The following is an 8,941-nucleotide window of genomic DNA, read 5'->3' on the forward strand; positions in this document are numbered from 1 at the left end:
CACCGCTCCATCCAGTTCAAAGAGAGCATGGGACGGTAAAACAGTCTTGGGGGTAGTTGCGTAAAAACTGGGTGCATGTAGATTTGGTCTATCACAAGGGTCACGGTTGTGTAGAAAAGGATGCGCTACTACATTGAAAAGCAGAGAGATGACCGTTGCTATAATAATTCATGACAAGATGTCTGAGTTATTGAAAAAGGGAGCAAGCGGCGGACAATTAATAGACAGAGTATAAGCAAATATGGAACGATCTACCATAGGATTAACAGGAGGGCGCCAAAAAAGGCGGCGACCAACGAATTTGAATTTCAAAACACTGATAAATCACAAGGAGGCATCCACCTAATGAGCTACACATTTAAGAAAAGTAAGCTATTGTGCCTTCTCGCCGCTATGGAACTCTTCATTATCAACGCTCAAGGGGTACACCTGAGGGTTGTGATATGGCCAAGGAACATGTAGGGCTTTCGGAATATCATGGTGTTGATAGCTGTAGGCACCATGCAGAGTTCAACATCAACTCTAGGGGATGTGCCGGAAATTTGTAGACATGAAGCAGAACTAGTCCAGATGTTGCTACCTCACCCATGGGCTGATAGGGGAACCATAAAAGATAAGGAAATGGTTTTCAACATGAGAGAAATGGTGGAAGTGTAGCTAATAAGTCGCCTCTGATGCACCTTGAAGACTAGGATCTTCCAGACAACGGAAATGGCCTTGAAAAATTGCAACACAAGCTGCAGCAGATAGTGCACATAGACACTACGAAATTGGAAAATGGCTGCATTGGTACAAGGAGTTCCCATATGCGGCACCCCAACTAGAGCTAAAATCCTATGAGGGGTTGTTCTATGTTAACCAAGCAGAGCAAAATGAGCATTATCAGTTGCGTGAAGTGGTATAGACAATGGAGCAAGAGCTGGAAGAAGCGTTACAACAGACAAAGAGGGAGCTGCAGAATGATGTGTGCCACTCAGAGGGAGGTGAATCGCGGGGCCTAGGCAACACATATCACCACACCAACGAGTGACTCGGGATGAGTCATGATGATTGTGTTGGGGGCCTATTGGGTAGCGAAGGTCCCATGTAACAGTTTTGGGGTCTAAAGCCTATAAGTTAGGATAATAATATTGTAAATCTCTGAAAATGTGGAGCGTGAAATGTAATAGGTCAAGTCAAAGGGTTTCCCACCCAAGAAATAATATAGAATAGTAAGAAGTAAGTCAACTTGCCTATTGTCTGCAGACCATGGGAATGTATAAATAGAGTAAGGCTCTAAGGGTAGAGAGAATTTCATGTTTTGGATGAATCTTGGGGTTATGGTTGGGTAGAGATAGTATTTTTTGCGTCTGCAAGTCCGAGTCAAGGGTGTGGTAAATAGACAGAGGCTCTGCAGCTGTGTGCATAGAGGCTTGGTAGAGTTTGCAGTTGTGTGCGCAGACCCCTACAGTTGAGTGCACAGAAAAAATATGATTGTATTGGCAAAGAGATTGAATAAAGATAGGTTAATTATGAAATACAATGTTGCTTTTGAAACATTGTGGATCTGGTTAATTTCTAGTTTAAGTCTTTATCTGATCTGTGCGCTTATGCTTATGTTATGTGTTTATGCAAAATTTGTAACCTTTCCAGGTGCACGCATTGGTTCTAATAAATGTTTTCTTAAAGACCCTAAGAAGTAGTTCTGACCTATAACAAACTCAGTATTAATAAGTAGTAAGGATTTTCCTTGTTCCAGATCTACACAGGAGCAGAGTGGCACAAGGCCATAGAACGATTGTGAATCCTCTAGACCACATCAAGACATCCCAAGGGTATGGAAACCTGGTTCCAACACCCTCCCCTGCTAGCTCGAGTGAGACCTTAGTCTGTGCTCTGCAGACTATTGCTGAAAGGGCCAGTAGCTATGGGATTTGTTTGGCTAATAACTCTTCTGAACCTGGGTCAGGACCCAATAAGCCAACATCTCCTTTAAGAACGTCCATTCATTTTCTGGGAAGTAGAAGTCCTAATGATTGTCTTTATCCTACTTTCTCAAAATGGATCCTTCTTCTTGTTCTCTCTAGCATTTCCCAAATTGTGTGTTTCCCTTATCCTTCATTAAAGCCACTAGTTAGTCATATTGATCTGTAATACCCCTATTTCTATTACTTTTGAAAGACTTTATGATTTAATTTGTATTTTTAATTATTTAAGTTAGAGACACTCGACATGGCCCAAGACAAGAATTAAAACATTTTGAATGATAAATGTAAATAGTCATGTGTAATAATAAATAAAATATTGTTACTTTTTAAATATTATGGGAACCAGAACATGAGTAGTCAAGTTGCTATGCTATCAAAAAATTATCATAGTCATAACCTCCATAATTACTCAAGCTTGCACGAGGAATAATTACTACCTAGAGATAATGTAATTCGAGAGAGATGTTCTACTAGGTATTGGGTAAAAAGGATAAGGATAGTTGCATATATATGCATGTCAAATGCTAAGATAGTAAATTATAAGATAAAGCAAGGGAACACACATTGAAAAGCATGACACTCCTAAATCCTATATGCGGAGGAGGAAAATACCAACAACAAAAAAAACAAGTTTTTAGCATCAAAGGAACCTAAGGCTCAAGGGGAGTTCCTATGTCTGCAACTCATTGGTTGGGAGGAACATGTTTGTTCCTACTATATTTCCAAAAGTAGAGATATGTAAAATTTGCTATATGTGTTTTTTATCATAAATGTTTCAAGAGTTTACTAACTAGTGGATATTAGAATGTGGTTGCTTTCTTGAAGAAGAATCAATAAATATTGTATTTAATGAATAGAGAAAGGAAATAAATAACTCGCATGTAGTAGAAATTATACAGTTACTTTCATGAATTTCATGTCATTTTTAATAGTATATGAAACATACATGCATGCTTCTTTTATACTTAATAATTTACATTCATTCATTTTATGATATAGTGAATAGGGTAAATACATGAAATAGTATTTTCTAGACAAAGACTACAAATTCCTAATGAACTATTAATGTTAGTAAATTTTAAATGTATTAGTGTTTTTGTGAAATAATGTTGTTTTGCACGAAATATATAATCAATATATAGAATAATCATAGAAAGAAGTTATAAAACCCATATGCACAAGTACCTTATAACTATACTTTTTTTCAAAGCCTTTCTAAAATAATGATCATAAATACTCAAGGCTAACGAATCTCACAACCCATCAAGAAAAGAATTTCACAAAGACTAAGATGCATATCAGAAGAAAAAATTGAAGCTACTTGTTAGAAAATAGATACATCAACCATAGATATAAATTATATAGGTTTAGGAACTCTAAACAAAAAAAAACCAATACAATGTATTCTAGGTAAGAATAGCTCCAAAATGAGACTTTGTGAGAAATACATTGGAGTTAGTTAATGCAAATTGTTTTTCAAACAAAGTATCAAAAACTGATACAAAATTCTTGAGACAGTTGCATAACATGAAGTCAAGTATTCTAAATTCTAATAAAACATATGTAATATAGTTGCCATGGTTGCCACTAGTCAGTGTCAGTCTCCATATAAGTAAACCGTGCAAAAGGAGGAGTTAAAGGGAATTCGTACCTAGAAAGGTAATCAATATGTATAACGACAAGGTAATTTTGAAATAACCTTAAAGTGATAATGACAACCACACGTATAGAAAAAATATAAATTTATGTTAGTATTTGTTAGAATTAATGGAGAATATGTTATTTTTGTTACGTAGTTGTGCATTCTACTTTTATCATTCATTTAGTTCCTACTATTCAGGGATATGATTTGTTGTCCGTAACAAATTGTATCCATTTAATATTGGAGATTAATGTGAAGCTTCTGTGTTGTTTTTCTTGTAGGAGATCCTAGTGATCCACACTTGTAAGCTCCTCTTGTGTTGGTTTCCATTTCATGTCTTCCCTATGCAACTCTTGACATGACAGTATCAAAGCTGTAGGACTGCTAATCCTGTAAGATGAGTGAGGGTGCAACTGTAGTAGAGTTTTCACGCGATTTGGGTGGAAAAGTGCGACGATTTCACTGTAACCCTTCCCACACTATCTTTTTGAAACTCGATGTGAGTTTTTGGTGGATTGGCATGACCCTAACATGTACAATTCTGAAGAGCTTCACAACCTCCCCATGGATAAACACACCAAATGTGTTGTGTTATGGAAGAAAAGGTTGTGGTGAACAAAACAGTTTATTCCCCCTCATTCAAGAGGCCATAGGAAGGAGGTGTTCAAGATGGACCTCCGTCAAAGTGGAGGTCAGATTACCAATAGTGTTGAGAGGAAGACTATGGCATGAGAGCTGAATATAGCGAGGAGGTTGGAGTGGACTACCCCGTCAGAGTGAGATATGTCACTAACTTTCATAAGGTAAGATCGCTCAAGGCCGTGGAGGAAGTCATGAGTTGCGTGTGAAGCAGAGCCACCAGGAGGAGGTTGTTTTTTTTGTTGTTCGTGGTGGTTGCTCGATGCTATAGAGGATTCTACTTTTGGCCTGCAGAGGTGACAAGGCACAACTCCTCAGGTAGTAGTTTGAAGGTGATCCATGAAGTGGTTGATGATCCACAAGCAATATTCAACATAGCACCACAATCGATGGCCTTCCTATGACAATCGTTGGAGGAGATCAATTTGTTTGCATAGTGTGGAGATCATGGAAATCAAGAGGTGACCCACATCGTGAAGTTATGTAGGAGATTCAAGAAGCCTAGGCACAATTGAAGGGTTTACACGAAGCCTTAGTCGGGGCCACTACCACTGCCATCATCATTATCATGGGCTACTGCTGCCATGCTTTGAGTCTACCATAATCTGTGAAGGAGGAGTGCACAACAGAATCTATAATGTTTTTCTCAATGACAATCACATCAACGGAGACCGTTTGAAATGTTGTGCACTGAATAGTCCACTATTTGGAAGACTAGAGAGGAGCTGAACATATTTGGTAGCCGAACAAGGAGAACATTGTTGGAAATAATACTGAGAGGGGGGGTGAATCAGTATTATCTCGCAATTTAACAAATCTTCCTTATTTGATCTTTTGAATTATTCTTGCATATTAGTACCATAAAATAATGAGCATGAAGAAAGAAAACAGACAGTCACACCAAAGAACACAAGATGTAAGGTGGAAACCCAATGTGGGAGAAAACCACCTGCTGCAATATGTCTCTATCTTCTTTCAATTTAGAAACTTCTTTTACAATGATTTTGTACTGGTGCAGTCCTTTACCAGTACGCAGGCTGCAACCTGCAGAGAGCTACAACTCTCTCTCTTTCTCGTTTTCCAGTCTACTCCTGGAAGGGAGCTACAACCCCCTACTTCTTTTCATAAAGCATCAGATGATCAACAAGTACATAACAGATATAGACCACTACAGATATCAGATCAACAATAATAGAACTAACCCAGAACACCTTATCAACAGAGAAATTCAATCAACAGAACATCTTAAAACAGAGACGCAGTTTTTCCTTCTGTGGCCTGCGACCATACGCAGTAAACCTTCTGCTACTCTGCGTCCACACGCAGATATCCTTCTGCTGCGCTGCGTGCCCACGCACTGTTCCTTTAACTGCTCTGCGTTCTGTTGCTTCAGGGATGCACCCAAAGATACTATCGCGCCGCGTCTTTCGCTACAGAGACGCACCTGAACACACTATCGCGCCGCGTCTTTCGCTACAGAGACGCACCTGAACACACTATCGTGCCGCGTCTTTTGCATCAGAGACGCACCTGAACCTTGATCGCTCTGCGTCCCCACGCAGATCTACAGTCACTGCGCTGCGTCCCAGACGCACCTGAACTTCGTCTGCCCTGTGTCCCCACGCAGATCTCCAAACTCTGCACTGCGTCCCGGCGCGCTTTCCTTTCACTGAACCTGCGTCCCTTCAGATATAAATGATATGAAGACTTCAGGACTAACCCAAATAGTCAGATCTACAGATCTGATCATGCGCCATAGAGATCACAGTCCATTAGAAGATTCACCCTCTTAGATTTGGACTAGATCTCACCAAATAAGATATTCAACCAAAGACAATGCTCAATCCAAATGAACTACTTTGCTTTATATAGGCAAGCTCCTCCCCAAAACATGGAACAATACCACGAGCCGACACCATAGAAACACAAAACCGTCGGCTAGATACCACACAAGAAACCCCCACATGCTTTTTCTCTGCCTTGAAATGTGTGCACTGGGTGGACGCACCCCCGGAACGGCTGGCCAGCGTCGCTGGACGCGGACCCTGCATGGTGTACCTGCGGGTACGCACCTCCTGAACTGGTTTCCTGCGTCCTTCTTAAATTTCAACAAACTGAGAGCCTTGCCACTGGAGTTGCCATCAAGTACAACATCTGTAACATACAGTCATACCAGAAAACATAATGCCAACAATCTCCCCCTTTGGACTTGATGGCAACCTTACAAACTTTCAGCTTCATTCTCCCCCTTTGACATCAAGGGCAAAGGGTATGCTCCCCCTAAGCTCATGCTCCTCCAGATCTGCAACAAATAACCAGAGATCCACCATGAAAGAGATAGAGACATATTGCAGCTATTTCCAAGATCTCTTTCTCCATAATGCCAACAATGCATTATGTGCTCCCCCTGAGCCTGTACCACCAATAAGAAGATGTTCAACAATAAGATGATGCATCAACAACCCCCAGCTTTTGCCTGAGGTATTCAAACGTGTCCCTGGGCAATGGTTTGGTGAGAATATCAGCAACTTGTTCCTTGGAAGGAACATACTCCAACTTGACTTTCTGTTCAAGCACTTGTTCCCGGAGAAAATGGTACTTGATTGGTATGTGCTTGGTTTTTGAATGCATAACAGGGTTCTTTGAGATGCTGATTGCACTTGTATTATCACATAAGATGGGGATTGGTGGTGTACAAGTGATTTGAAAATCCTGCAAAGTCTGCATCATCCAAAGAAGTTGGGTGCAACAAGATGCAGCAGCAACATATTCCGCTTCAGCTGTAGACAAGGCAATCGAACTCTGTTTCTTGCTGAACCAAGATACCAGTCTGGAACCCATAAAGAACGCACCACCACTTGTGCTTTTCCTGTCATCCACGCTTCCGGCCCAATCTGCATCTGTATAAGCATGAAGAGTAAGATCTGTATCTCTAGGATACCATAAGCCATAATTTTGAGTCCCTTGAAGATATTTGAAGATTCTCTTTACTGCCTGAAGATGAGTCTCCTTCGGATTTGCCTGAAATCTTCCAACTATTCCAACTGCATGCATGATGTCCGGTCGGGTACCTGTCAAATATAGTAAACTTCCAATCATAGATCTGTAGGTTGGTTGATGTACTGCTGCAGATTCATCATTTGCACTGAGACTACATCCTGTGACCATGGGTGTACATACTGGTTTTGCATCTTCCATGCCATATTTCTTCAAAATCTGTTTGAGATACTTGGTTTGAGATAAAAAGATTCCTCCTTCCTTTTGTTGGATTTGCAAACCAAGGAAATATGTCAGTTCTCCTAGCAAGGACATTTCAAATTCTTTCTGCATGACCGAGGCAAAACTTTGACTCATAGCTTCTTCATTGCTGCCAAAAATAATGTCATCTACATACACAACAAGTATTAGCAATTTGTCATTTTCAACTTTTATATACAGATTGCTATCTGCTGAACCTTTTGAAAAACCTTGTTGATGAAGATATTTGTCCAACCGGTAGTACCAAGCCCTTGGAGCTTGTTTGAGGCCATAGAGAGCCTTTTTCAATCGGCATACAAGATTTGGATCATTTCCAAGAATGAACCCATCTGGCTGTTCAATGTACACTTCTTCTTCCAAGTCTCCATTCAGAAAGGCTGATTTCACGTCCATTTGAAATACTTTGAAGTTTTGAAAACTTGAGAGAGCAAGGAACATTCGGATGGCCTCAAGTCTTGCAACAGGAGCAAAAGTTTCTTCAAAGTCTATTCCTTCTTGCTGCGCATACCCTTTACAAACAAGTCTGGCTTTGTTTCTAATTACTTCTTCATTTTCATTTAATTTATTTTTGAAGACCCATTTTGTTCCGATAACATTCTTATCCTTTGGTCTAGGAACCAACTCCCAAGTGTTGTTCTTTTCGATTTGCTCAAGTTCTTCATCCATTGCTTTTACCCAACATTCATCTTTGCATGCTTCTTTCAGATTTTGTGGTTCAGTAGAGGATAGTAATGCCAAATAGCTTAAGGCTTCTGCAACTGTTCTTCTTGTTTGTACACCTGCTTCTTTCTACCCCACAATCTGAGATTCTGGATGATTCTTCTGAACATATCTGGATGGAGTTTTCTCTTCTATTCTTGTCTGCTCCTCTGGTTCTTCTTGAGGTTCTTCTTCTTCATCATTCTGTCTTTGAGGGTAGCCTTCATCTTCTTCGATATCTTCCCGATGTACTTGCCTAGGAATGTATCCCTTCTCATCAACCACCACATCAATGCTGTCAACAATTCTGCCAAGTCTTTTATTGTAGCACTTGTATGCTTTGCTATGTGGAGAGTAACCAAGAAGAATGCCTTCATCTGCTCTAGGTTCAAGTTTGCCAAGCTGCTCATCAGTATTCTTGATATAGCATTTGCTCCCAAAGATTTTGAAGTGCTTTACCGAAGGAGTTTTACCACTCCAGAGCTCATGAGGAGTTTGAGTGCTGTTCACCCGGACATTTGTCTTGTTGAGAATAATAACTGCAGCATGTGCAGCTTCACCCCAGAAAGTTGCGGGAGTTCCTGATTCATCAAGCATAGCACTAGCCATTTGTTGGATTGTTCTGTTCATTCTTTCAACAACTCCATTTTGCTGAGGAGTTCTAGCTGTAGAGAATTCTCTCCTTATGCCATGTTCATCACAGAAATCGAAAAATTCATTTGAAGTAAATTCCCCA

This window comes from Pinus tabuliformis, chromosome J, assembly GCF_031772625.1.
Source record: "Pinus tabuliformis cultivar Carrire ecotype Pingquan chromosome J, CPIR1, whole genome shotgun sequence".
Classification (NCBI taxonomy): domain Eukaryota; kingdom Viridiplantae; phylum Streptophyta; class Pinopsida; order Pinales; family Pinaceae; genus Pinus; species Pinus tabuliformis.